General features: G+C 39.7%; 56 non-coding genes across 56 annotated transcripts; all 56 read right to left on the minus strand.

The window, feature by feature from the left end:
- Window positions 1-281: 281 nt before the first annotated feature.
- Trnaa-cgc (transfer RNA alanine (anticodon CGC)) lies at window positions 282-353 on the minus strand. The gene has a single exon. It is a non-coding gene; the product is annotated as a tRNA-Ala (tRNA).
- Window positions 354-593: 240 nt separating this feature from the next.
- Trnaa-ugc (transfer RNA alanine (anticodon UGC)) lies at window positions 594-665 on the minus strand. Its single transcript has one exon. It is a non-coding gene; the product is annotated as a tRNA-Ala (tRNA).
- Window positions 666-874: 209 nt separating this feature from the next.
- Window positions 875-946, minus strand: Trnae-cuc (transfer RNA glutamic acid (anticodon CUC)). The gene has a single exon. It is a non-coding gene; the product is annotated as a tRNA-Glu (tRNA).
- A 632-nt stretch (window positions 947-1578) lies between these two features.
- On the minus strand, window positions 1579-1650 carry Trnaa-cgc (transfer RNA alanine (anticodon CGC)). The gene has a single exon. It is a non-coding gene; the product is annotated as a tRNA-Ala (tRNA).
- A 240-nt stretch (window positions 1651-1890) lies between these two features.
- On the minus strand, window positions 1891-1962 carry Trnaa-ugc (transfer RNA alanine (anticodon UGC)). The gene has a single exon. It is a non-coding gene; the product is annotated as a tRNA-Ala (tRNA).
- Window positions 1963-2172: 210 nt separating this feature from the next.
- Trnae-cuc (transfer RNA glutamic acid (anticodon CUC)) lies at window positions 2173-2244 on the minus strand. Its single transcript has one exon. It is a non-coding gene; the product is annotated as a tRNA-Glu (tRNA).
- Window positions 2245-2876: 632 nt separating this feature from the next.
- Trnaa-cgc (transfer RNA alanine (anticodon CGC)) lies at window positions 2877-2948 on the minus strand. Its single transcript has one exon. It is a non-coding gene; the product is annotated as a tRNA-Ala (tRNA).
- A 240-nt stretch (window positions 2949-3188) lies between these two features.
- On the minus strand, window positions 3189-3260 carry Trnaa-ugc (transfer RNA alanine (anticodon UGC)). Its single transcript has one exon. It is a non-coding gene; the product is annotated as a tRNA-Ala (tRNA).
- Window positions 3261-3470: 210 nt separating this feature from the next.
- Trnae-cuc (transfer RNA glutamic acid (anticodon CUC)) lies at window positions 3471-3542 on the minus strand. Its single transcript has one exon. It is a non-coding gene; the product is annotated as a tRNA-Glu (tRNA).
- A 634-nt stretch (window positions 3543-4176) lies between these two features.
- Window positions 4177-4248, minus strand: Trnaa-cgc (transfer RNA alanine (anticodon CGC)). Its single transcript has one exon. It is a non-coding gene; the product is annotated as a tRNA-Ala (tRNA).
- Window positions 4249-4488: 240 nt separating this feature from the next.
- On the minus strand, window positions 4489-4560 carry Trnaa-ugc (transfer RNA alanine (anticodon UGC)). The gene has a single exon. It is a non-coding gene; the product is annotated as a tRNA-Ala (tRNA).
- Window positions 4561-4770: 210 nt separating this feature from the next.
- Trnae-cuc (transfer RNA glutamic acid (anticodon CUC)) lies at window positions 4771-4842 on the minus strand. The gene has a single exon. It is a non-coding gene; the product is annotated as a tRNA-Glu (tRNA).
- A 634-nt stretch (window positions 4843-5476) lies between these two features.
- Trnaa-cgc (transfer RNA alanine (anticodon CGC)) lies at window positions 5477-5548 on the minus strand. Its single transcript has one exon. It is a non-coding gene; the product is annotated as a tRNA-Ala (tRNA).
- A 240-nt stretch (window positions 5549-5788) lies between these two features.
- Trnaa-ugc (transfer RNA alanine (anticodon UGC)) lies at window positions 5789-5860 on the minus strand. The gene has a single exon. It is a non-coding gene; the product is annotated as a tRNA-Ala (tRNA).
- A 210-nt stretch (window positions 5861-6070) lies between these two features.
- On the minus strand, window positions 6071-6142 carry Trnae-cuc (transfer RNA glutamic acid (anticodon CUC)). The gene has a single exon. It is a non-coding gene; the product is annotated as a tRNA-Glu (tRNA).
- A 634-nt stretch (window positions 6143-6776) lies between these two features.
- On the minus strand, window positions 6777-6848 carry Trnaa-cgc (transfer RNA alanine (anticodon CGC)). The gene has a single exon. It is a non-coding gene; the product is annotated as a tRNA-Ala (tRNA).
- Window positions 6849-7088: 240 nt separating this feature from the next.
- Window positions 7089-7160, minus strand: Trnaa-ugc (transfer RNA alanine (anticodon UGC)). The gene has a single exon. It is a non-coding gene; the product is annotated as a tRNA-Ala (tRNA).
- Window positions 7161-7369: 209 nt separating this feature from the next.
- On the minus strand, window positions 7370-7441 carry Trnae-cuc (transfer RNA glutamic acid (anticodon CUC)). The gene has a single exon. It is a non-coding gene; the product is annotated as a tRNA-Glu (tRNA).
- Window positions 7442-8075: 634 nt separating this feature from the next.
- Trnaa-cgc (transfer RNA alanine (anticodon CGC)) lies at window positions 8076-8147 on the minus strand. Its single transcript has one exon. It is a non-coding gene; the product is annotated as a tRNA-Ala (tRNA).
- Window positions 8148-8387: 240 nt separating this feature from the next.
- On the minus strand, window positions 8388-8459 carry Trnaa-ugc (transfer RNA alanine (anticodon UGC)). Its single transcript has one exon. It is a non-coding gene; the product is annotated as a tRNA-Ala (tRNA).
- Window positions 8460-8658: 199 nt separating this feature from the next.
- On the minus strand, window positions 8659-8730 carry Trnae-cuc (transfer RNA glutamic acid (anticodon CUC)). The gene has a single exon. It is a non-coding gene; the product is annotated as a tRNA-Glu (tRNA).
- Window positions 8731-9364: 634 nt separating this feature from the next.
- Window positions 9365-9436, minus strand: Trnaa-cgc (transfer RNA alanine (anticodon CGC)). Its single transcript has one exon. It is a non-coding gene; the product is annotated as a tRNA-Ala (tRNA).
- Window positions 9437-9676: 240 nt separating this feature from the next.
- Trnaa-ugc (transfer RNA alanine (anticodon UGC)) lies at window positions 9677-9748 on the minus strand. Its single transcript has one exon. It is a non-coding gene; the product is annotated as a tRNA-Ala (tRNA).
- A 209-nt stretch (window positions 9749-9957) lies between these two features.
- Window positions 9958-10029, minus strand: Trnae-cuc (transfer RNA glutamic acid (anticodon CUC)). Its single transcript has one exon. It is a non-coding gene; the product is annotated as a tRNA-Glu (tRNA).
- Window positions 10030-10663: 634 nt separating this feature from the next.
- On the minus strand, window positions 10664-10735 carry Trnaa-cgc (transfer RNA alanine (anticodon CGC)). The gene has a single exon. It is a non-coding gene; the product is annotated as a tRNA-Ala (tRNA).
- Window positions 10736-10975: 240 nt separating this feature from the next.
- Window positions 10976-11047, minus strand: Trnaa-ugc (transfer RNA alanine (anticodon UGC)). Its single transcript has one exon. It is a non-coding gene; the product is annotated as a tRNA-Ala (tRNA).
- A 208-nt stretch (window positions 11048-11255) lies between these two features.
- Trnae-cuc (transfer RNA glutamic acid (anticodon CUC)) lies at window positions 11256-11327 on the minus strand. The gene has a single exon. It is a non-coding gene; the product is annotated as a tRNA-Glu (tRNA).
- A 634-nt stretch (window positions 11328-11961) lies between these two features.
- Trnaa-cgc (transfer RNA alanine (anticodon CGC)) lies at window positions 11962-12033 on the minus strand. Its single transcript has one exon. It is a non-coding gene; the product is annotated as a tRNA-Ala (tRNA).
- Window positions 12034-12273: 240 nt separating this feature from the next.
- Trnaa-ugc (transfer RNA alanine (anticodon UGC)) lies at window positions 12274-12345 on the minus strand. Its single transcript has one exon. It is a non-coding gene; the product is annotated as a tRNA-Ala (tRNA).
- Window positions 12346-12553: 208 nt separating this feature from the next.
- Window positions 12554-12625, minus strand: Trnae-cuc (transfer RNA glutamic acid (anticodon CUC)). Its single transcript has one exon. It is a non-coding gene; the product is annotated as a tRNA-Glu (tRNA).
- Window positions 12626-13257: 632 nt separating this feature from the next.
- Trnaa-cgc (transfer RNA alanine (anticodon CGC)) lies at window positions 13258-13329 on the minus strand. Its single transcript has one exon. It is a non-coding gene; the product is annotated as a tRNA-Ala (tRNA).
- A 240-nt stretch (window positions 13330-13569) lies between these two features.
- Window positions 13570-13641, minus strand: Trnaa-ugc (transfer RNA alanine (anticodon UGC)). The gene has a single exon. It is a non-coding gene; the product is annotated as a tRNA-Ala (tRNA).
- A 209-nt stretch (window positions 13642-13850) lies between these two features.
- Window positions 13851-13922, minus strand: Trnae-cuc (transfer RNA glutamic acid (anticodon CUC)). Its single transcript has one exon. It is a non-coding gene; the product is annotated as a tRNA-Glu (tRNA).
- A 634-nt stretch (window positions 13923-14556) lies between these two features.
- Window positions 14557-14628, minus strand: Trnaa-cgc (transfer RNA alanine (anticodon CGC)). Its single transcript has one exon. It is a non-coding gene; the product is annotated as a tRNA-Ala (tRNA).
- A 240-nt stretch (window positions 14629-14868) lies between these two features.
- Trnaa-ugc (transfer RNA alanine (anticodon UGC)) lies at window positions 14869-14940 on the minus strand. The gene has a single exon. It is a non-coding gene; the product is annotated as a tRNA-Ala (tRNA).
- Window positions 14941-15149: 209 nt separating this feature from the next.
- On the minus strand, window positions 15150-15221 carry Trnae-cuc (transfer RNA glutamic acid (anticodon CUC)). The gene has a single exon. It is a non-coding gene; the product is annotated as a tRNA-Glu (tRNA).
- Window positions 15222-15855: 634 nt separating this feature from the next.
- Trnaa-cgc (transfer RNA alanine (anticodon CGC)) lies at window positions 15856-15927 on the minus strand. The gene has a single exon. It is a non-coding gene; the product is annotated as a tRNA-Ala (tRNA).
- A 240-nt stretch (window positions 15928-16167) lies between these two features.
- On the minus strand, window positions 16168-16239 carry Trnaa-ugc (transfer RNA alanine (anticodon UGC)). The gene has a single exon. It is a non-coding gene; the product is annotated as a tRNA-Ala (tRNA).
- Window positions 16240-16447: 208 nt separating this feature from the next.
- Window positions 16448-16519, minus strand: Trnae-cuc (transfer RNA glutamic acid (anticodon CUC)). Its single transcript has one exon. It is a non-coding gene; the product is annotated as a tRNA-Glu (tRNA).
- Window positions 16520-17153: 634 nt separating this feature from the next.
- Trnaa-cgc (transfer RNA alanine (anticodon CGC)) lies at window positions 17154-17225 on the minus strand. The gene has a single exon. It is a non-coding gene; the product is annotated as a tRNA-Ala (tRNA).
- Window positions 17226-17465: 240 nt separating this feature from the next.
- On the minus strand, window positions 17466-17537 carry Trnaa-ugc (transfer RNA alanine (anticodon UGC)). Its single transcript has one exon. It is a non-coding gene; the product is annotated as a tRNA-Ala (tRNA).
- Window positions 17538-17746: 209 nt separating this feature from the next.
- Window positions 17747-17818, minus strand: Trnae-cuc (transfer RNA glutamic acid (anticodon CUC)). Its single transcript has one exon. It is a non-coding gene; the product is annotated as a tRNA-Glu (tRNA).
- Window positions 17819-18452: 634 nt separating this feature from the next.
- Trnaa-cgc (transfer RNA alanine (anticodon CGC)) lies at window positions 18453-18524 on the minus strand. The gene has a single exon. It is a non-coding gene; the product is annotated as a tRNA-Ala (tRNA).
- Window positions 18525-18764: 240 nt separating this feature from the next.
- Window positions 18765-18836, minus strand: Trnaa-ugc (transfer RNA alanine (anticodon UGC)). Its single transcript has one exon. It is a non-coding gene; the product is annotated as a tRNA-Ala (tRNA).
- Window positions 18837-19046: 210 nt separating this feature from the next.
- Window positions 19047-19118, minus strand: Trnae-cuc (transfer RNA glutamic acid (anticodon CUC)). Its single transcript has one exon. It is a non-coding gene; the product is annotated as a tRNA-Glu (tRNA).
- Window positions 19119-19750: 632 nt separating this feature from the next.
- On the minus strand, window positions 19751-19822 carry Trnaa-cgc (transfer RNA alanine (anticodon CGC)). The gene has a single exon. It is a non-coding gene; the product is annotated as a tRNA-Ala (tRNA).
- A 240-nt stretch (window positions 19823-20062) lies between these two features.
- Window positions 20063-20134, minus strand: Trnaa-ugc (transfer RNA alanine (anticodon UGC)). Its single transcript has one exon. It is a non-coding gene; the product is annotated as a tRNA-Ala (tRNA).
- Window positions 20135-20344: 210 nt separating this feature from the next.
- Trnae-cuc (transfer RNA glutamic acid (anticodon CUC)) lies at window positions 20345-20416 on the minus strand. Its single transcript has one exon. It is a non-coding gene; the product is annotated as a tRNA-Glu (tRNA).
- Window positions 20417-21048: 632 nt separating this feature from the next.
- Window positions 21049-21120, minus strand: Trnaa-cgc (transfer RNA alanine (anticodon CGC)). Its single transcript has one exon. It is a non-coding gene; the product is annotated as a tRNA-Ala (tRNA).
- Window positions 21121-21360: 240 nt separating this feature from the next.
- Window positions 21361-21432, minus strand: Trnaa-ugc (transfer RNA alanine (anticodon UGC)). The gene has a single exon. It is a non-coding gene; the product is annotated as a tRNA-Ala (tRNA).
- Window positions 21433-21642: 210 nt separating this feature from the next.
- Window positions 21643-21714, minus strand: Trnae-cuc (transfer RNA glutamic acid (anticodon CUC)). Its single transcript has one exon. It is a non-coding gene; the product is annotated as a tRNA-Glu (tRNA).
- A 634-nt stretch (window positions 21715-22348) lies between these two features.
- Trnaa-cgc (transfer RNA alanine (anticodon CGC)) lies at window positions 22349-22420 on the minus strand. Its single transcript has one exon. It is a non-coding gene; the product is annotated as a tRNA-Ala (tRNA).
- A 240-nt stretch (window positions 22421-22660) lies between these two features.
- Trnaa-ugc (transfer RNA alanine (anticodon UGC)) lies at window positions 22661-22731 on the minus strand. Its single transcript has one exon. It is a non-coding gene; the product is annotated as a tRNA-Ala (tRNA).
- A 210-nt stretch (window positions 22732-22941) lies between these two features.
- Window positions 22942-23013, minus strand: Trnae-cuc (transfer RNA glutamic acid (anticodon CUC)). The gene has a single exon. It is a non-coding gene; the product is annotated as a tRNA-Glu (tRNA).
- A 634-nt stretch (window positions 23014-23647) lies between these two features.
- Trnaa-cgc (transfer RNA alanine (anticodon CGC)) lies at window positions 23648-23719 on the minus strand. Its single transcript has one exon. It is a non-coding gene; the product is annotated as a tRNA-Ala (tRNA).
- A 240-nt stretch (window positions 23720-23959) lies between these two features.
- Trnaa-ugc (transfer RNA alanine (anticodon UGC)) lies at window positions 23960-24031 on the minus strand. Its single transcript has one exon. It is a non-coding gene; the product is annotated as a tRNA-Ala (tRNA).
- Between the last annotated feature and the right edge of the window lie 89 nt (window positions 24032-24120).

A 24120-nucleotide genomic window follows, 5' to 3' on the forward strand; every position in this document is an offset into this window, starting at 1 on the left:
AACGACAACCATTCTTGGACACATCTTGATGAGACTGACAAAATTGAATTAAGGTGACCGCGCAGCCGACATTATAAATCGAAATAAGTTTCGTCTATAAATATTATTTCATATTTTTTTCAATTACATTTTGCAGCATTGGTTATGGGTAACCTTTAACGTACACTGCAAGTTGTCTGCAAGAGAAAGGAAGACGTTCTTTTAGAAACTGTAGTAGAAGTGTACATATACAATACTGTACGTATGATCACTCTTGGACAGGATGAACAAGGAAAAAAATATAGAGATGCCGGGGATCGAACCCGGGGCCTTTCACATGCGAAGCGAACGCTCTACCACTGAGCTACATCCCCGTCATAGCCTGCTAAAATAATTTAATACTAAATAGTCCACTTGTATTGTAAAACATGGCGAAAACAGGTTACAGTGTCGTAGTAGAGATCAGTCAGGCGGATCGTGCAATTAAAAGACTTCACTCGGAGTTTCAAACGGATGCTACACTAGCTGAAGCAACTGTTCTGTAATTAAAAAACCAGATAAGATGAAATAACATATTATCTTTAAGGAAAAAAGAGGTTAAAAAAATATAGAAGTGGAGATGCCGGGGATCGAACCCGGGGCCTTTCACATGCAAAGCGAACGCTCTACCACTGAGCTACATCCCCTTCTTAATAAACATCTTGCATTTTTTATATTAGTACCTGTTGCGAAACTAGCTCTTCGACTATTAAAGATCGATATGAAAAGAGAGAAGACAAACAATAATGATTGTTTGTAGCCAAACTATTCGCCACAGTATGGTATAAACAAAACAAGGATTTGATAGTTTTAAAATGGCTTCATGGGGGAAAAAAAAACGGAAAGGAAAAAATTATTCCCAGACGGGGAATCGAACCCCGGCCGCCGCGGTGAGAGCGCGGAATCCTAACCACTAGACTACCTGGGACTTACTCTTAACCGGGTATACTTACTTACTTAAACAGTCATCCAAGTATGCGTCTGGTGATGGACAGTATTAAGGCGCACTCAGACGTTAAAACCCGGGCTGTCAAATGTAAATAGATACCAGTCAAGTACATTCGACAAATGTCTGTAGTGAACTACGCAGGGCTATAATTGTAAAGTAGGAAGATGTTGTCTGTCAACACTGGACGAATGTATTTTTTTGACTTCTTTCTTTTCCCTCCGAAGGAGTGAAATCTTCACATAGTTCATTTTGCAGCTTACAACTGTTACAGTACTACATTTCCATTTGTGCCCTCAAAAAACACCACCAGTGAGATTTGTGCTAGGTAAATGAACGACAACCATTCTTGGACACATCTTGCTGAGACTGACAAAATTGAATTAAGGTGACCGCGCAGCCGACATTATAAATCGAAATAAGTTTCGTCTATAAATATTATTTCATATTTTTTTCAATTACATTTTGCAGCATTGGTTATGGGTAACCTTTAACGTACACTGCAAGTTGTCTGCAAGAGAAAGGAAGACGTTCTTTTAGAAACTGTAGTAGAAGTGTACATATACAATACTGTACGTATGATCACTTGGACAGGATGAACAAGGAAAAAAATATGGAGATGCCGGGGATCGAACCCGGGGCCTTTCACATGCGAAGCGAACGCTCTACCACTGAGCTACATCCCCGTCATAGCCTGCTAAAATAATTTAATACTAAATAGTCCACTTGTATTGTAAAACATGGCGAAAACAGGTTACAGTGTCGTAGTAGAGATCAGTCAGGCGGATCGTGCAATTAAAAGACTTCACTCGGAGTTTCAAACGGATGCTACACTAGCTGAAGCAACTGTTCTGTAATTAAAAAACCAGATAAGATGAAATAACATATTATCTTTAAGGAAAAAAGAGGTTAAAAAAATATAGAAGTGGAGATGCCGGGGATCGAACCCGGGGCCTTTCACATGCAAAGCGAACGCTCTACCACTGAGCTACATCCCCTTCTTAATAAACATCTTGCATTTTTTATATTAGTACCTGTTGCGAAACTAGCTCTTCGACTATTAAAGATCGATATGAAAAGAGAGAAGACAAACAATAATGATTGTTTGTAGCCAAACTATTCGCCACAGCATGGTATAAACAAAACAAGGATTTGATAGTTTTAAAATGGCTTCATGGGGGGAAAAAAAAACGGAAAGGAAAAAATTATTCCCAGACGGGGAATCGAACCCCGGCCGCCGCGGTGAGAGCGCGGAATCCTAACCACTAGACTACCTGGGACTTACTCTTAACCGGGTATACTTACTTACTTAAACAGTCATCCAAGTATGCGTCTGGTGATGGACAGTATTAAGGCGCACTCAGACGTTAAAACCCGGGCTGTCAAATGTAAATAGATACCAGTCAAGTACATTCGACAAATGTCTGTAGTGAACTACGCAGGGCTATAATTGTAAAGTAGGAAGATGTTGTCTGTCAACACTGGACGAATGTATTTTTTTGACTTCTTTCTTTTCCCTCCGAAGGAGTGAAATCTTCACATAGTTCATTTTGCAGCTTACAACTGTTACAGTACTACATTTCCATTTGTGCCCTCAAAAAACACCACCAGTGAGATTTGTGCTAGGTAAATGAACGACAACCATTCTTGGACACATCTTGCTGAGACTGACAAAATTGAATTAAGGTGACCGCGCAGCCGACATTATAAATCGAAATAAGTTTCGTCTATAAATATTATTTCATATTTTTTTCAATTACATTTTGCAGCATTGGTTATGGGTAACCTTTAACGTACACTGCAAGTTGTCTGCAAGAGAAAGGAAGACGTTCTTTTAGAAACTGTAGTAGAAGTGTACATATACAATACTGTACGTATGATCACTTGGACAGGATGAACAAGGAAAAAAATATGGAGATGCCGGGGATCGAACCCGGGGCCTTTCACATGCGAAGCGAACGCTCTACCACTGAGCTACATCCCCGTCATAGCCTGCTAAAATAATTTAATACTAAATAGTCCACTTGTATTGTAAAACATGGCGAAAACAGGTTACAGTGTCGTAGTAGAGATCAGTCAGGCGGATCGTGCAATTAAAAGACTTCACTCGGAGTTTCAAACGGATGCTACACTAGCTGAAGCAACTGTTCTGTAATTAAAAAACCAGATAAGATGAAATAACATATTATCTTTAAGGAAAAAAGAGGTTAAAAAAATATAGAAGTGGAGATGCCGGGGATCGAACCCGGGGCCTTTCACATGCAAAGCGAACGCTCTACCACTGAGCTACATCCCCTTCTTAATAAACATCTTGCATTTTTTATATTAGTACCTGTTGCGAAACTAGCTCTTCGACTATTAAAGATCGATATGAAAAGAGAGAAGACAAACAATAATGATTGTTTGTAGCCAAACTATTCGCCACAGCATGGTATAAACAAAACAAGGATTTGATAGTTTTAAAATGGCTTCATGGGGGGAAAAAAAAACGGAAAGGAAAAAATTATTCCCAGACGGGGAATCGAACCCCGGCCGCCGCGGTGAGAGCGCGGAATCCTAACCACTAGACTACCTGGGACTTACTCTTAACCGGGTATACTTACTTACTTAAACAGTCATCCAAGTATGCGTCTGGTGATGGACAGTATTAAGGCGCACTCAGACGTTAAAACCCGGGCTGTCAAATGTAAATAGATACCAGTCAAGTACATTCGACAAATGTCTGTAGTGAACTACGCAGGGCTATAATTGTAAAGTAGGAAGATGTTGTCTGTCAACACTGGACGAATGTATTTTTTTGACTTCTTTCTTTTCCCTCCGAAGGAGTGAAATCTTCACATAGTTCATTTTGCAGCTTACAACTGTTACAGTACTACATTTCCATTTGTGCCCTCAAAAAACACCACCAGTGAGATTTGTGCTAGGTAAATGAACGACAACCATTCTTGGACACATCTTGCTGAGACTGACAAAATTGAATTAAGGTGACCGCGCAGCCGACATTATAAATCGAAATAAGTTTCGTCTATAAATATTATTTCATATTTTTTTCAATTACATTTTGCAGCATTGGTTATGGGTAACCTTTAACGTACACTGCAAGTTGTCTGCAAGAGAAAGGAAGACGTTCTTTTAGAAACTGTAGTAGAAGTGTACATATACAATACTGTACGTATGATCACTCTTGGACAGGATGAACAAGGAAAAAAATATGGAGATGCCGGGGATCGAACCCGGGGCCTTTCACATGCGAAGCGAACGCTCTACCACTGAGCTACATCCCCGTCATAGCCTGCTAAAATAATTTAATACTAAATAGTCCACTTGTATTGTAAAACATGGCGAAAACAGGTTACAGTGTCGTAGTAGAGATCAGTCAGGCGGATCGTGCAATTAAAAGACTTCACTCGGAGTTTCAAACGGATGCTACACTAGCTGAAGCAACTGTTCTGTAATTAAAAAACCAGATAAGATGAAATAACATATTATCTTTAAGGAAAAAAGAGGTTAAAAAAATATAGAAGTGGAGATGCCGGGGATCGAACCCGGGGCCTTTCACATGCAAAGCGAACGCTCTACCACTGAGCTACATCCCCTTCTTAATAAACATCTTGCATTTTTTATATTAGTACCTGTTGCGAAACTAGCTCTTCGACTATTAAAGATCGATATGAAAAGAGAGAAGAAAAACAATAATGATTGTTTGTAGCTAAACTATTCGCCACAGCATGGTATAAACAAAACAAGGATTTGATAGTTTTAAAATGGCTTCATGGGGGAAAAAAAAAACGGAAAGGAAAAAATTATTCCCAGACGGGGAATCGAACCCCGGCCGCCGCGGTGAGAGCGCGGAATCCTAACCACTAGACTACCTGGGACTTACTCTTAACCGGGTATACTTACTTACTTAAACAGTCATCCAAGTATGCGTCTGGTGATGGACAGTATTAAGGCGCACTCAGACGTTAAAACCCGGGCTGTCAAATGTAAATAGATACCAGTCAAGTACATTCGACAAATGTCTGTAGTGAACTACGCAGGGCTATAATTGTAAAGTAGGAAGATGTTGTCTGTCAACACTGGACGAATGTATTTTTTTGACTTCTTTCTTTTCCCTCCGAAGGAGTGAAATCTTCACATAGTTCATTTTGCAGCTTACAACTGTTACAGTACTACATTTCCATTTGTGCCCTCAAAAAACACCACCAGTGAGATTTGTGCTAGGTAAATGAACGACAACCATTCTTGGACACATCTTGCTGAGACTGACAAAATTGAATTAAGGTGACCGTGCAGCCGACATTATAAATCGAAATAAGTTTCGTCTATAAATATTATTTCATATTTTTTTCAATTACATTTTGCAGCATTGGTTATGGGTAACCTTTAACGTACACTGCAAGTTGTCTGCAAGAGAAAGGAAGACGTTCTTTTAGAAACTGTAGTAGAAGTGTACATATACAATACTGTACGTATGATCACTCTTGGACAGGATGAACAAGGAAAAAAATATGGAGATGCCGGGGATCGAACCCGGGGCCTTTCACATGCGAAGCGAACGCTCTACCACTGAGCTACATCCCCGTCATAGCCTGCTAAAATAATTTAATACTAAATAGTCCACTTGTATTGTAAAACATGGCGAAAACAGGTTACAGTGTCGTAGTAGAGATCAGTCAGGCGGATCGTGCAATTAAAAGACTTCACTCGGAGTTTCAAACGGATGCTACACTAGCTGAAGCAACTGTTCTGTAATTAAAAAACCAGATAAGATGAAATAACATATTATCTTTAAGGAAAAAAGAGGTTAAAAAAATATAGAAGTGGAGATGCCGGGGATCGAACCCGGGGCCTTTCACATGCAAAGCGAACGCTCTACCACTGAGCTACATCCCCTTCTTAATAAACATCTTGCATTTTTTATATTAGTACCTGTTGCGAAACTAGCTCTTCGACTATTAAAGATCGATATGAAAAGAGAGAAGACAAACAATAATGATTGTTTGTAGCCAAACTATTCGCCACAGCATGGTATAAACAAAACAAGGATTTGATAGTTTTAAAATGGCTTCATGGGGGAAAAAAAAAACGGAAAGGAAAAAATTATTCCCAGACGGGGAATCGAACCCCGGCCGCCGCGGTGAGAGCGCGGAATCCTAACCACTAGACTACCTGGGACTTACTCTTAACCGGGTATACTTACTTACTTAAACAGTCATCCAAGTATGCGTCTGGTGATGGACAGTATTAAGGCGCACTCAGACGTTAAAACCCGGGCTGTCAAATGTAAATAGATACCAGTCAAGTACATTCGACAAATGTCTGTAGTGAACTACGCAGGGCTATAATTGTAAAGTAGGAAGATGTTGTCTGTCAACACTGGACGAATGTATTTTTTTGACTTCTTTCTTTTCCCTCCGAAGGAGTGAAATCTTCACATAGTTCATTTTGCAGCTTACAACTGTTACAGTACTACATTTCCATTTGTGCCCTCAAAAAACACCACCAGTGAGATTTGTGCTAGGTAAATGAACGACAACCATTCTTGGACACATCTTGCTGAGACTGACAAAATTGAATTAAGGTGACCGCGCAGCCGACATTATAAATCGAAATAAGTTTCGTCTATAAATATTATTTCATATTTTTTTCAATTACATTTTGCAGCATTGGTTATGGGTAACCTTTAACGTACACTGCAAGTTGTCTGCAAGAGAAAGGAAGACGTTCTTTTAGAAACTGTAGTAGAAGTGTACATATACAATACTGTACGTATGATCACTCTTGGACAGGATGAACAAGGAAAAAAATATGGAGATGCCGGGGATCGAACCCGGGGCCTTTCACATGCGAAGCGAACGCTCTACCACTGAGCTACATCCCCGTCATAGCCTGCTAAAATAATTTAATACTAAATAGTCCACTTGTATTGTAAAACATGGCGAAAACAGGTTACAGTGTCGTAGTAGAGATCAGTCAGGCGGATCGTGCAATTAAAAGACTTCACTCGGAGTTTCAAACGGATGCTACACTAGCTGAAGCAACTGTTCTGTAATTAAAAAACCAGATAAGATGAAATAACATATTATCTTTAAGGAAAAAAGAGGTTAAAAAAATATAGAAGTGGAGATGCCGGGGATCGAACCCGGGGCCTTTCACATGCAAAGCGAACGCTCTACCACTGAGCTACATCCCCTTCTTAATAAACATCTTGCATTTTTTATATTAGTACCTGTTGCGAAACTAGCTCTTCGACTATTAAAGATCGATATGAAAAGAGAGAAGACAAACAATAATGATTGTTTGTAGCCAAACTATTCGCCACAGCATGGTATAAACAAAACAAGGATTTGATAGTTTTAAAATGGCTTCATGGGGGAAAAAAAAACGGAAAGGAAAAAATTATTCCCAGACGGGGAATCGAACCCCGGCCGCCGCGGTGAGAGCGCGGAATCCTAACCACTAGACTACCTGGGACTTACTCTTAACCGGGTATACTTACTTACTTAAACAGTCATCCAAGTATGCGTCTGGTGATGGACAGTATTAAGGCGCACTCAGACGTTAAAACCCGGGCTGTCAAATGTAAATAGATACCAGTCAAGTACATTCGACAAATGTCTGTAGTGAACTACGCAGGGCTATAATTGTAAAGTAGGAAGATGTTGTCTGTCAACACTGGACGAATGTATTTTTTTGACTTCTTTCTTTTCCCTCCGAAGGAGTGAAATCTTCACATAGTTCATTTTGCAGCTTACAACTGTTACAGTACTACATTTCCATTTGTGCCCTCAAAAAACACCACCAGTGAGATTTGTGCTAGGTAAATGAACGACAACCATTCTTGGACACATCTTGCTGAGACTGACAAAATTGAATTAAGGTGACCGCGCAGCCGACATTATAAATCGAAATAAGTTTCGTCTATAAATATTATTTCATATTTTTTTCAATTACATTTTGCAGCATTGGTTATGGGTAACCTTTAACGTACACTGCAAGTTGTCTGCAAGAGAAAGGAAGACGTTCTTTTAGAAACTGTAGTAGAAGTGTACATATACAATACTGTACGTATGATCACTCTTGGACAGGATGAACAAGGAAAAAAATATGGAGATGCCGGGGATCGAACCCGGGGCCTTTCACATGCGAAGCGAACGCTCTACCACTGAGCTACATCCCCGTCATAGCCTGCTAAAATAATTTAATACTAAATAGTCCACTTGTATTGTAAAACATGGCGAAAACAGGTTACAGTGTCGTAGTAGAGATCAGTCAGGCGGATCGTGCAATTAAAAGACTTCACTCGGAGTTTCAAACGGATGCTACACTAGCTGAAGCAACTGTTCTGTAATTAAAAAACCAGATAAGATGAAATAACATATTATCTTTAAGGAAAAAAGAGGTTAAAAAAATATAGAAGTGGAGATGCCGGGGATCGAACCCGGGGCCTTTCACATGCAAAGCGAACGCTCTACCACTGAGCTACATCCCCTTCTTAATAAACATCTTGCATTTTTTATATTAGTACCTGTTGCTCTTCGACTATTAAAGATCGATATGAAAAGAGAGAAGACAAACAATAATGATTGTTTGTAGCCAAACTATTCGCCACAGCATGGTATAAACAAAACAAGGATTTGATAGTTTTAAAATGGCTTCATGGGGGAAAAAAAACGGAAAGGAAAAAATTATTCCCAGACGGGGAATCGAACCCCGGCCGCCGCGGTGAGAGCGCGGAATCCTAACCACTAGACTACCTGGGACTTACTCTTAACCGGGTATACTTACTTACTTAAACAGTCATCCAAGTATGCGTCTGGTGATGGACAGTATTAAGGCGCACTCAGACGTTAAAACCCGGGCTGTCAAATGTAAATAGATACCAGTCAAGTACATTCGACAAATGTCTGTAGTGAACTACGCAGGGCTATAATTGTAAAGTAGGAAGATGTTGTCTGTCAACACTGGACGAATGTATTTTTTTGACTTCTTTCTTTTCCCTCCGAAGGAGTGAAATCTTCACATAGTTCATTTTGCAGCTTACAACTGTTACAGTACTACATTTCCATTTGTGCCCTCAAAAAACACCACCAGTGAGATTTGTGCTAGGTAAATGAACGACAACCATTCTTGGACACATCTTGATGAGACTGACAAAATTGAATTAAGGTGACCGCGCAGCCGACATTATAAATCGAAATAAGTTTCGTCTATAAATATTATTTCATATTTTTTTCAATTACATTTTGCAGCATCGGTTATGGGTAACCTTTAACGTACACTGCAAGTTGTCTGCAAGAGAAAGGAAGACGTTCTTTTAGAAACTGTAGTAGAAGTGTACATATACAATACTGTACGTATGATCACTCTTGGACAGGATGAACAAGGAAAAAAATATGGAGATGCCGGGGATCGAACCCGGGGCCTTTCACATGCGAAGCGAACGCTCTACCACTGAGCTACATCCCCGTCATAGCCTGCTAAAATAATTTAATACTAAATAGTCCACTTGTATTGTAAAACATGGCGAAAACAGGTTACAGTGTCGTAGTAGAGATCAGTCAGGCGGATCGTGCAATTAAAAGACTTCACTCGGAGTTTCAAACGGATGCTACACTAGCTGAAGCAACTGTTCTGTAATTAAAAAACCAGATAAGATGAAATAACATATTATCTTTAAGGAAAAAAGAGGTTAAAAAAATATAGAAGTGGAGATGCCGGGGATCGAACCCGGGGCCTTTCACATGCAAAGCGAACGCTCTACCACTGAGCTACATCCCCTTCTTAATAAACATCTTGCATTTTTTATATTAGTACCTGTTGCGAAACTAGCTCTTCGACTATTAAAGATCGATATGAAAAGAGAGAAGACAAACAATAATGATTGTTTGTAGCCAAACTATTCGCCACAGCATGGTATAAACAAAACAAGGATTTGATAGTTTTAAAATGGCTTCATGGGGGGAAAAAAAACGGAAAGGAAAAAATTATTCCCAGACGGGGAATCGAACCCCGGCCGCCGCGGTGAGAGCGCGGAATCCTAACCACTAGACTACCTGGGACTTACTCTTAACCGGGTATACTTACTTACTTAAACAGTCATCCAAGTATGCGTCTGGTGATGGACAGTATTAAGGCGCACTCAGACGTTAAAACCCGGGCTGTCAAATGTAAATAGATACCAGTCAAGTACATTCGACAAATGTCTGTAGTGAACTACGCAGGGCTATAATTGTAAAGTAGGAAGATGTTGTCTGTCAACACTGGACGAATGTATTTTTTTGACTTCTTTCTTTTCCCTCCGAAGGAGTGAAATCTTCACATAGTTCATTTTGCAGCTTACAACTGTTACAGTACTACATTTCCATTTGTGCCCTCAAAAAACACCACCAGTGAGATTTGTGCTAGGTAAATGAACGACAACCATTCTTGGACACATCTTGCTGAGACTGACAAAATTGAATTAAGGTGACCGCGCAGCCGACATTATAAATCGAAATAAGTTTCGTCTATAAATATTATTTCATATTTTTTTCAATTACATTTTGCAGCATTGGTTATGGGTAACCTTTAACGTACACTGCAAGTTGTCTGCAAGAGAAAGGAAGACGTTCTTTTAGAAACTGTAGTAGAAGTGTACATATACAATACTGTACGTATGATCACTCTTGGACAGGATGAACAAGGAAAAAAATATGGAGATGCCGGGGATCGAACCCGGGGCCTTTCACATGCGAAGCGAACGCTCTACCACTGAGCTACATCCCCGTCATAGCCTGCTAAAATAATTTAATACTAAATAGTCCACTTGTATTGTAAAACATGGCGAAAACAGGTTACAGTGTCGTAGTAGAGATCAGTCAGGCGGATCGTGCAATTAAAAGACTTCACTCGGAGTTTCAAACGGATGCTACACTAGCTGAAGCAACTGTTCTGTAATTAAAAAACCAGATAAGATGAAATAACATATTATCTTTAAGGAAAAAAGAGGTTAAAAAAATATAGAAGTGGAGATGCCGGGGATCGAACCCGGGGCCTTTCACATGCAAAGCGAACGCTCTACCACTGAGCTACATCCCCTTCTTAATAAACATCTTGCATTTTTTATATTAGTACCTGTTGCGAAACTAGCTCTTCGACTATTAAAGATCGATATGAAAAGAGAGAAGACAAACAATAATGATTGTTTGTAGCCAAACTATTCGCCACAGCATGGTATAAACAAAACAAGGATTTGATAGTTTTAAAATGGCTTCATGGGGGAAAAAAAACGGAAAGGAAAAAATTATTCCCAGACGGGGAATCGAACCCCGGCCGCCGCGGTGAGAGCGCGGAATCCTAACCACTAGACTACCTGGGACTTACTCTTAACCGGGTATACTTACTTACTTAAACAGTCATCCAAGTATGCGTCTGGTGATGGACAGTATTAAGGCGCACTCAGACGTTAAAACCCGGGCTGTCAAATGTAAATAGATACCAGTCAAGTACATTCGACAAATGTCTGTAGTGAACTACGCAGGGCTATAATTGTAAAGTAGGAAGATGTTGTCTGTCAACACTGGACGAATGTATTTTTTTGACTTCTTTCTTTTCCCTCCGAAGGAGTGAAATCTTCACATAGTTCATTTTGCAGCTTACAACTGTTACAGTACTACATTTCCATTTGTGCCCTCAAAAAACACCACCAGTGAGATTTGTGCTAGGTAAATGAACGACAACCATTCTTGGACACATCTTGCTGAGACTGACAAAATTGAATTAAGGTGACCGCGCAGCCGACATTATAAATCGAAATAAGTTTCGTCTATAAATATTATTTCATATTTTTTTCAATTACATTTTGCAGCATTGGTTATGGGTAACCTTTAACGTACACTGCAAGTTGTCTGCAAGAGAAAGGAAGACGTTCTTTTAGAAACTGTAGTAGAAGTGTACATATACAATACTGTACGTATGATCACTCTTGGACAGGATGAACAAGAAAAAAAATATGGAGATGCCGGGGATCGAACCCGGGGCCTTTCACATGCGAAGCGAACGCTCTACCACTGAGCTACATCCCCGTCATAGCCTGCTAAAATAATTTAATACTAAATAGTCCACTTGTATTGTAAAACATGGCGAAAACAGGTTACAGTGTCGTAGTAGAGATCAGTCAGGCGGATCGTGCAATTAAAAGACTTCACTCGGAGTTTCAAACGGATGCTACACTAGCTGAAGCAACTGTTCTGTAATTAAAAAACCAGATAAGATGAAATAACATATTATCTTTAAGGAAAAAAGAGGTTAAAAAAGTATAGAAGTGGAGATGCCGGGGATCGAACCCGGGGCCTTTCACATGCAAAGCGAACGCTCTACCACTGAGCTACATCCCCTTCTTAATAAACATCTTGCATTTTTTATATTAGTACCTGTTGCGAAACTAGCTCTTCGACTATTAAAGATCGATATGAAAAGAGAGAAGACAAACAATAATGATTGTTTGTAGCCAAACTATTCGCCACAGCATGGTATAAACAAAACAAGGATTTGATAGTTTTAAAATGGCTTCATGGGGGAAAAAAAACGGAAAGGAAAAAATTATTCCCAGACGGGGAATCGAACCCCGGCCGCCGCGGTGAGAGCGCGGAATCCTAACCACTAGACTACCTGGGACTTACTCTTAACCGGGTATACTTACTTACTTAAACAGTCATCCAAGTATGCGTCTGGTGATGGACAGTATTAAGGCGCACTCAGACGTTAAAACCCGGGCTGTCAAATGTAAATAGATACCAGTCAAGTACATTCGACAAATGTCTGTAGTGAACTACGCAGGGCTATAATTGTAAAGTAGGAAGATGTTGTCTGTCAACACTGGACGAATGTATTTTTTTGACTTCTTTCTTTTCCCTCCGAAGGAGTGAAATCTTCACATAGTTCATTTTGCAGCTTACAACTGTTACAGTACTACATTTCCATTTGTGCCCTCAAAAAACACCACCAGTGAGATTTGTGCTAGGTAAATGAACGACAACCATTCTTGGACACATCTTGATGAGACTGACAAAATTGAATTAAGGTGACCGCGCAGCCGACATTATAAATCGAAATAAGTTTCGTCTATAAATATTATTTCATATTTTTTTCAATTACATTTTGCAGCATTGGTTATGGGTAACCTTTAACGTACACTGCAAGTTGTCTGCAAGAGAAAGGAAGACGTTCTTTTAGAAACTGTAGTAGAAGTGTACATATACAATACTGTACGTATGATCACTTGGACAGGATGAACAAGGAAAAAAATATGGAGATGCCGGGGATCGAACCCGGGGCCTTTCACATGCGAAGCGAACGCTCTACCACTGAGCTACATCCCCGTCATAGCCTGCTAAAATAATTTAATACTAAATAGTCCACTTGTATTGTAAAACATGGCGAAAACAGGTTACAGTGTCGTAGTAGAGATCAGTCAGGCGGATCGTGCAATTAAAAGACTTCACTCGGAGTTTCAAACGGATGCTACACTAGCTGAAGCAACTGTTCTGTAATTAAAAAACCAGATAAGATGAAATAACATATTATCTTTAAGGAAAAAAGAGGTTAAAAAAATATAGAAGTGGAGATGCCGGGGATCGAACCCGGGGCCTTTCACATGCAAAGCGAACGCTCTACCACTGAGCTACATCCCCTTCTTAATAAACATCTTGCATTTTTTATATTAGTACCTGTTGCGAAACTAGCTCTTCGACTATTAAAGATCGATATGAAAAGAGAGAAGACAAACAATAATGATTGTTTGTAGCCAAACTATTCGCCACAGCATGGTATAAACAAAACAAGGATTTGATAGTTTTAAAATGGCTTCATGGGGGGAAAAAAAACGGAAAGGAAAAAATTATTCCCAGACGGGGAATCGAACCCCGGCCGCCGCGGTGAGAGCGCGGAATCCTAACCACTAGACTACCTGGGACTTACTCTTAACCGGGTATACTTACTTACTTAAACAGTCATCCAAGTATGCGTCTGGTGATGGACAGTATTAAGGCGCACTCAGACGTTAAAACCCGGGCTGTCAAATGTAAATAGATACCAGTCAAGTACATTCGACAAATGTCTGTAGTGAACTACGCAGGGCTATAATTGTAAAGTAGGAAGATGTTGTCTGTCAACACTGGACGAATGTATTTTTTTGACTTCTTTCTTTTCCCTCCGAAGGAGTGAAATCTTCACATAGTTCATTTTGCAGCTTACAACTGTTACAGTACTACATTTCCATTTGTGCCCTCAAAAAACACCACCAGTGAGATTTGTGCTAGGTAAATGAACGACAACCATTCTTGGACACATCTTGATGAGACTGACAAAATTGAATTAAGGTGACCGCGCAGCCGACATTATAAATCGAAATAAGTTTCGTCTATAAATATTATTTCATATTTTTTTCAATTACATTTTGCAGCATCGGTTATGGGTAACCTTTAACGTACACTGCAAGTTGTCTGCAAGAGAAAGGAAGACGTTCTTTTAGAAACTGTAGTAGAAGTGTACATATACAATACTGTACGTATGATCACTCTTGGACAGGATGAACAAGGAAAAAAATATGGAGATGCCGGGGATCGAACCCGGGGCCTTTCACATGCGAAGCGAACGCTCTACCACTGAGCTACATCCCCGTCATAGCCTGCTAAAATAATTTAATACTAAATAGTCCACTTGTATTGTAAAACATGGCGAAAACAGGTTACAGTGTCGTAGTAGAGATCAGTCAGGCGGATCGTGCAATTAAAAGACTTCACTCGGAGTTTCAAACGGATGCTACACTAGCTGAAGCAACTGTTCTGTAATTAAAAAACCAGATAAGATGAAATAACATATTATCTTTAAGGAAAAAAGAGGTTAAAAAAATATAGAAGTGGAGATGCCGGGGATCGAACCCGGGGCCTTTCACATGCAAAGCGAACGCTCTACCACTGAGCTACATCCCCTTCTTAATAAACATCTTGCATTTTTTATATTAGTACCTGTTGCGAAACTAGCTCTTCGACTATTAAAGATCGATATGAAAAGAGAGAAGACAAACAATAATGATTGTTTGTAGCCAAACTATTCGCCACAGCATGGTATAAACAAAACAAGGATTTGATAGTTTTAAAATGGCTTCATGGGGGGAAAAAAAACGGAAAGGAAAAAATTATTCCCAGACGGGGAATCGAACCCCGGCCGCCGCGGTGAGAGCGCGGAATCCTAACCACTAGACTACCTGGGACTTACTCTTAACCGGGTATACTTACTTACTTAAACAGTCATCCAAGTATGCGTCTGGTGATGGACAGTATTAAGGCGCACTCAGACGTTAAAACCCGGGCTGTCAAATGTAAATAGATACCAGTCAAGTACATTCGACAAATGTCTGTAGTGAACTACGCAGGGCTATAATTGTAAAGTAGGAAGATGTTGTCTGTCAACACTGGACGAATGTATTTTTTTGACTTCTTTCTTTTCCCTCCGAAGGAGTGAAATCTTCACATAGTTCATTTTGCAGCTTACAACTGTTACAGTACTACATTTCCATTTGTGCCCTCAAAAAACACCACCAGTGAGATTTGTGCTAGGTAAATGAACGACAACCATTCTTGGACACATCTTGCTGAGACTGACAAAATTGAATTAAGGTGACCGCGCAGCCGACATTATAAATCGAAATAAGTTTCGTCTATAAATATTATTTCATATTTTTTTCAATTACATTTTGCAGCATTGGTTATGGGTAACCTTTAACGTACACTGCAAGTTGTCTGCAAGAGAAAGGAAGACGTTCTTTTAGAAACTGTAGTAGAAGTGTACATATACAATACTGTACGTATGATCACTCTTGGACAGGATGAACAAGGAAAAAAATATGGAGATGCCGGGGATCGAACCCGGGGCCTTTCACATGCGAAGCGAACGCTCTACCACTGAGCTACATCCCCGTCATAGCCTGCTAAAATAATTTAATACTAAATAGTCCACTTGTATTGTAAAACATGGCGAAAACAGGTTACAGTGTCGTAGTAGAGATCAGTCAGGCGGATCGTGCAATTAAAAGACTTCACTCGGAGTTTCAAACGGATGCTACACTAGCTGAAGCAACTGTTCTGTAATTAAAAAACCAGATAAGATGAAATAACATATTATCTTTAAGGAAAAAAGAGGTTAAAAAAATATAGAAGTGGAGATGCCGGGGATCGAACCCGGGGCCTTTCACATGCAAAGCGAACGCTCTACCACTGAGCTACATCCCCTTCTTAATAAACATCTTGCATTTTTTATATTAGTACCTGTTGCGAAACTAGCTCTTCGACTATTAAAGATCGATATGAAAAGAGAGAAGACAAACAATAATGATTGTTTGTAGCCAAACTATTCGCCACAGCATGGTATAAACAAAACAAGGATTTGATAGTTTTAAAATGGCTTCATGGGGGAAAAAAAACGGAAAGGAAAAAATTATTCCCAGACGGGGAATCGAACCCCGGCCGCCGCGGTGAGAGCGCGGAATCCTAACCACTAGACTACCTGGGACTTACTCTTAACCGGGTATACTTACTTACTTAAACAGTCATCCAAGTATGCGTCTGGTGATGGACAGTATTAAGGCGCACTCAGACGTTAAAACCCGGGCTGTCAAATGTAAATAGATACCAGTCAAGTACATTCGACAAATGTCTGTAGTGAACTACGCAGGGCTATAATTGTAAAGTAGGAAGATGTTGTCTGTCAACACTGGACGAATGTATTTTTTTGACTTCTTTCTTTTCCCTCCGAAGGAGTGAAATCTTCACATAGTTCATTTTGCAGCTTACAACTGTTACAGTACTACATTTCCATTTGTGCCCTCAAAAAACACCACCAGTGAGATTTGTGCTAGGTAAATGAACGACAACCATTCTTGGACACATCTTGCTGAGACTGACAAAATTGAATTAAGGTGACCGCGCAGCCGACATTATAAATCGAAATAAGTTTCGTCTATAAATATTATTTCATATTTTTTTCAATTACATTTTGCAGCATTGGTTATGGGTAACCTTTAACGTACACTGCAAGTTGTCTGCAAGAGAAAGGAAGACGTTCTTTTAGAAACTGTAGTAGAAGTGTACATATACAATACTGTACGTATGATCACTCTTGGACAGGATGAACAAGAAAAAAAATATGGAGATGCCGGGGATCGAACCCGGGGCCTTTCACATGCGAAGCGAACGCTCTACCACTGAGCTACATCCCCGTCATAGCCTGCTAAAATAATTTAATACTAAATAGTCCACTTGTATTGTAAAACATGGCGAAAACAGGTTACAGTGTCGTAGTAGAGATCAGTCAGGCGGATCGTGCAATTAAAAGACTTCACTCGGAGTTTCAAACGGATGCTACACTAGCTGAAGCAACTGTTCTGTAATTAAAAAACCAGATAAGATGAAATAACATATTATCTTTAAGGAAAAAAGAGGTTAAAAAAGTATAGAAGTGGAGATGCCGGGGATCGAACCCGGGGCCTTTCACATGCAAAGCGAACGCTCTACCACTGAGCTACATCCCCTTCTTAATAAACATCTTGCATTTTTTATATTAGTACCTGTTGCGAAACTAGCTCTTCGACTATTAAAGATCGATATGAAAAGAGAGAAGACAAACAATAATGATTGTTTGTAGCCAAACTATTCGCCACAGCATGGTATAAACAAAACAAGGATTTGATAGTTTTAAAATGGCTTCATGGGGGAAAAAAAAACGGAAAGGAAAAAATTATTCCCAGACGGGGAATCGAACCCCGGCCGCCGCGGTGAGAGCGCGGAATCCTAACCACTAGACTACCTGGGACTTACTCTTAACCGGGTATACTTACTTACTTAAACAGTCATCCAAGTATGCGTCTGGTGATGGACAGTATTAAGGCGCACTCAGACGTTAAAACCCGGGCTGTCAAATGTAAATAGATACCAGTCAAGTACATTCGACAAATGTCTGTAGTGAACTACGCAGGGCTATAATTGTAAAGTAGGAAGATGTTGTCTGTCAACACTGGACGAATGTATTTTTTTGACTTCTTTCTTTTCCCTCCGAAGGAGTGAAATCTTCACATAGTTCATTTTGCAGCTTACAACTGTTACAGTACTACATTTCCATTTGTGCCCTCAAAAAACACCACCAGTGAGATTTGTGCTAGGTAAATGAACGACAACCATTCTTGGACACATCTTGATGAGACTGACAAAATTGAATTAAGGTGACCGCGCAGCCGACATTATAAATCGAAATAAGTTTCGTCTATAAATATTATTTCATATTTTTTTCAATTACATTTTGCAGCATCGGTTATGGGTAACCTTTAACGTACACTGCAAGTTGTCTGCAAGAGAAAGGAAGACGTTCTTTTAGAAACTGTAGTAGAAGTGTACATATACAATACTGTACGTATGATCACTCTTGGACAGGATGAACAAGGAAAAAAATATGGAGATGCCGGGGATCGAACCCGGGGCCTTTCACATGCGAAGCGAACGCTCTACCACTGAGCTACATCCCCGTCATAGCCTGCTAAAATAATTTAATACTAAATAGTCCACTTGTATTGTAAAACATGGCGAAAACAGGTTACAGTGTCGTAGTAGAGATCAGTCAGGCGGATCGTGCAATTAAAAGACTTCACTCGGAGTTTCAAACGGATGCTACACTAGCTGAAGCAACTGTTCTGTAATTAAAAAACCAGATAAGATGAAATAACATATTATCTTTAAGGAAAAAAGAGGTTAAAAAAATATAGAAGTGGAGATGCCGGGGATCGAACCCGGGGCCTTTCACATGCAAAGCGAACGCTCTACCACTGAGCTACATCCCCTTTTTAATAAACATCTTGCATTTTTTATATTAGTACCTGTTGCGAAACTAGCTCTTCGACTATTAAAGATCGATATGAAAAGAGAGAAGACAAACAATAATGATTGTTTGTAGCCAAACTATTCGCCACAGCATGGTATAAACAAAACAAGGATTTGATAGTTTTAAAATGGCTTCATGGGGGGAAAAAAAAACGGAAAGGAAAAAATTATTCCCAGACGGGGAATCGAACCCCGGCCGCCGCGGTGAGAGCGCGGAATCCTAACCACTAGACTACCTGGGACTTACTCTTAACCGGGTATACTTACTTACTTAAACAGTCATCCAAGTATGCGTCTGGTGATGGACAGTATTAAGGCGCACTCAGACGTTAAAACCCGGGCTGTCAAATGTAAATAGATACCAGTCAAGTACATTCGACAAATGTCTGTAGTGAACTACGCAGGGCTATAATTGTAAAGTAGGAAGATGTTGTCTGTCAACACTGGACGAATGTATTTTTTTGACTTCTTTCTTTTCCCTCCGAAGGAGTGAAATCTTCACATAGTTCATTTTGCAGCTTACAACTGTTACAGTACTACATTTCCATTTGTGCCCTCAAAAAACACCACCAGTGAGATTTGTGCTAGGTAAATGAACGACAACCATTCTTGGACACATCTTGATGAGACTGACAAAATTGAATTAAGGTGACCGCGCAGCCGACATTATAAATCGAAATAAGTTTCGTCTATAAATATTATTTCATATTTTTTTCAATTACATTTTGCAGCATTGGTTATGGGTAACCTTTAACGTACACTGCAAGTTGTCTGCAAGAGAAAGGAAGACGTTCTTTTAGAAACTGTAGTAGAAGTGTACATATACAATACTGTACGTATGATCACTTGGACAGGATGAACAAGGAAAAAAATATGGAGATGCCGGGGATCGAACCCGGGGCCTTTCACATGCGAAGCGAACGCTCTACCACTGAGCTACATCCCCGTCATAGCCTGCTAAAATAATTTAATACTAAATAGTCCACTTGTATTGTAAAACATGGCGAAAACAGGTTACAGTGTCGTAGTAGAGATCAGTCAGGCGGATCGTGCAATTAAAAGACTTCACTCGGAGTTTCAAACGGATGCTACACTAGCTGAAGCAACTGTTCTGTAATTAAAAAACCAGATAAGATGAAATAACATATTATCTTTAAGGAAAAAAGAGGTTAAAAAAATATAGAAGTGGAGATGCCGGGGATCGAACCCGGGGCCTTTCACATGCAAAGCGAACGCTCTACCACTGAGCTACATCCCCTTCTTAATAAACATCTTGCATTTTTTATATTAGTACCTGTTGCGAAACTAGCTCTTCGACTATTAAAGATCGATATGAAAAGAGAGAAGACAAACAATAATGATTGTTTGTAGCCAAACTATTCGCCACAGCATGGTATAAACAAAACAAGGATTTGATAGTTTTAAAATGGCTTCATGGGGGGAAAAAAAAACGGAAAGGAAAAAATTATTCCCAGACGGGGAATCGAACCCCGGCCGCCGCGGTGAGAGCGCGGAATCCTAACCACTAGACTACCTGGGACTTACTCTTAACCGGGTATACTTACTTACTTAAACAGTCATCCAAGTATGCGTCTGGTGATGGACAGTATTAAGGCGCACTCAGACGTTAAAACCCGGGCTGTCAAATGTAAATAGATACCAGTCAAGTACATTCGACAAATGTCTGTAGTGAACTACGCAGGGCTATAATTGTAAAGTAGGAAGATGTTGTCTGTCAACACTGGACGAATGTATTTTTTTGACTTCTTTCTTTTCCCTCCGAAGGAGTGAAATCTTCACATAGTTCATTTTGCAGCTTACAACTGTTACAGTACTACATTTCCATTTGTGCCCTCAAAAAACACCACCAGTGAGATTTGTGCTAGGTAAATGAACGACAACCATTCTTGGACACATCTTGATGAGACTGACAAAATTGAATTAAGGTGACCGCGCAGCCGACATTATAAATCGAAATAAGTTTCGTCTATAAATATTATTTCATATTTTTTTCAATTACATTTTGCAGCATTGGTTATGGGTAACCTTTAACGTACACTGCAAGTTGTCTGCAAGAGAAAGGAAGACGTTCTTTTAGAAACTGTAGTAGAAGTGTACATATACAATACTGTACGTATGATCACTTGGACAGGATGAACAAGGAAAAAAATATGGAGATGCCGGGGATCGAACCCGGGGCCTTTCACATGCGAAGCGAACGCTCTACCACTGAGCTACATCCCCGTCATAGCCTGCTAAAATAATTTAATACTAAATAGTCCACTTGTATTGTAAAACATGGCGAAAACAGGTTACAGTGTCGTAGTAGAGATCAGTCAGGCGGATCGTGCAATTAAAAGACTTCACTCGGAGTTTCAAACGGATGCTACACTAGCTGAAGCAACTGTTCTGTAATTAAAAAACCAGATAAGATGAAATAACATATTATCTTTAAGGAAAAAAGAGGTTAAAAAAATATAGAAGTGGAGATGCCGGGGATCGAACCCGGGGCCTTTCACATGCAAAGCGAACGCTCTACCACTGAGCTACATCCCCTTCTTAATAAACATCTTGCATTTTTTATATTAGTACCTGTTGCGAAACTAGCTCTTCGACTATTAAAGATCGATATGAAAAGAGAGAAGACAAACAATAATGATTGTTTGTAGCTAAACTATTCGCCACAGCATGGTATAAACAAAACAAGGATTTGATAGTTTTAAAATGGCTTCATGGGGGAAAAAAAAAACGGAAAGGAAAAAATTATTCCCAGACGGGGAATCGAACCCCGGCCGCCGCGGTGAGAGCGCGGAATCCTAACCACTAGACTACCTGGGACTTACTCTTAACCGGGTATACTTACTTACTTAAACAGTCATCCAAGTATGCGTCTGGTGATGGACAGTATTAAGGCGCACTCAGACGTTAAAACCCGGGCTGTCAAATGTAAATAGATACCAGTCAAGTACATTCGACAAATGTCTGTAGTGAACTACGCAGGGCTATAATTGTAAAGTAGGAAGATGTTGTCTGTCAACACTGGACGAATGTATTTTTTTGACTTCTTTCTTTTCCCTCCGAAGGAGTGAAATCTTCACATAGTTCATTTTGCAGCTTACAACTGTTACAGTACTACATTTCCATTTGTGCCCTCAAAAAACACCACCAGTGAGATTTGTGCTAGGTAAATGAACGACAACCATTCTTGGACACATCTTGCTGAGACTGACAAAATTGAATTAAGGTGACCGCGCAGCCGACATTATAAATCGAAATAAGTTTCGTCTATAAATATTATTTCATATTTTTTTCAATTACATTTTGCAGCATTGGTTATGGGTAACCTTTAACGTACACTGCAAGTTGTCTGCAAGAGAAAGGAAGACGTTCTTTTAGAAACTGTAGTAGAAGTGTACATATACAATACTGTACGTATGATCACTCTTGGACAGGATGAACAAGGAAAAAAATATGGAGATGCCGGGGATCGAACCCGGGGCCTTTCACATGCGAAGCGAACGCTCTACCACTGAGCTACATCCCCGTCATAGCCTGCTAAAATAATTTAATACTAAATAGTCCACTTGTATTGTAAAACATGGCGAAAACAGGTTACAGTGTCGTAGTAGAGATCAGTCAGGCGGATCGTGCAATTAAAAGACTTCACTCGGAGTTTCAAACGGATGCTACACTAGCTGAAGCAACTGTTCTGTAATTAAAAAACCAGATAAGATGAAATAACATATTATCTTTAAGGAAAAAAGAGGTTAAAAAAATATAGAAGTGGAGATGCCGGGATCGAACCCGGGGCCTTTCACATGCAAAGCGAACGCTCTACCACTGAGCTACATCCCCTTCTTAATAAACATCTTGCATTTTTTATATTAGTACCTGTTGCGAAACTAGCTCTTCGACTATTAAAGATCGATATGAAAAGAGAGAAGACAAACAATAATGATTGTTTGTAGCCAAACTATTCGCCACAGCATGGTATAAACAAAACAAGGATTTGATAGTTTTAAAATGGCTTCATGGGGGAAAAAAAAAACGGAAAGGAAAAAATTATTCCCAGACGGGGAATCGAACCCCGGCCGCCGCGGTGAGAGCGCGGAATCCTAACCACTAGACTACCTGGGACTTACTCTTAACCGGGTATACTTACTTACTTAAACAGTCATCCAAGTATGCGTCTGGTGATGGACAGTATTAAGGCGCACTCAGACGTTAAAACCCGGGCTGTCAAATGTAAATAGATACCAGTCAAGTACATTCGACAAATGTCTGTAGTGAACTACGCAGGGCTATAATTGTAAAGTAGGAAGATGTTGTCTGTCAACACTGGACGAATGTATTTTTTTGACTTCTTTCTTTTCCCTCCGAAGGAGTGAAATCTTCACATAGTTCATTTTGCAGCTTACAACTGTTACAGTACTACATTTCCATTTGTGCCCTCAAAAAACACCACCAGTGAGATTTGTGCTAGGTAAATGAACGACAACCATTCTTGGACACATCTTGATGAGACTGACAAAATTGAATTAAGGTGACCGCGCAGCCGACATTATAAATCGAAATAAGTTTCGTCTATAAATATTATTTCATATTTTTTTCAATTACATTTTGCAGCATTGGTTATGGGTAACCTTTAACGTACACTGCAAGTTGTCTGCAAGAGAAAGGAAGACGTTCTTTTAGAAACTGTAGTAGAAGTGTACATATACAATACTGTACGTATGATCACTCTTGGACAGGATGAACAAGGAAAAAAATATAGAGATGCCGGGGATCGAACCCGGGGCCTTTCACATGCGAAGCGAACGCTCTACCACTGAGCTACATCCCCGTCATAGCCTGCTAAAATAATTTAATACTAAATAGTCCACTTGTATTGTAAAACATGGCGAAAACAGGTTACAGTGTCGTAGTAGAGATCAGTCAGGCGGATCGTGCAATTAAAAGACTTCACTCGGAGTTTCAAACGGATGCTACACTAGCTGAAGCAACTGTTCTGTAATTAAAAAACCAGATAAGATGAAATAACATATTATCTTTAAGGAAAAAAGAGGTTAAAAAAATATAGAAGTGGAGATGCCGGGGATCGAACCCGGGGCCTTTCACATGCAAAGCGAACGCTCTACCACTGAGCTACATCCCCTTCTTAATAAACATCTTGCATTTTTTATATTAGTACCTGTTGCGAAACTAGCTCTTCGACTATTAAAGATCGATATGAAAAGAGAGAAG

Source organism: Perna viridis, chromosome 11 (assembly GCF_037379345.1).
Source record: "Perna viridis isolate PV_CMFRI_1.1 ecotype Kerala chromosome 11, ASM3737934v1, whole genome shotgun sequence".
NCBI lineage: Eukaryota > Metazoa > Mollusca > Bivalvia > Mytilida > Mytilidae > Perna > Perna viridis.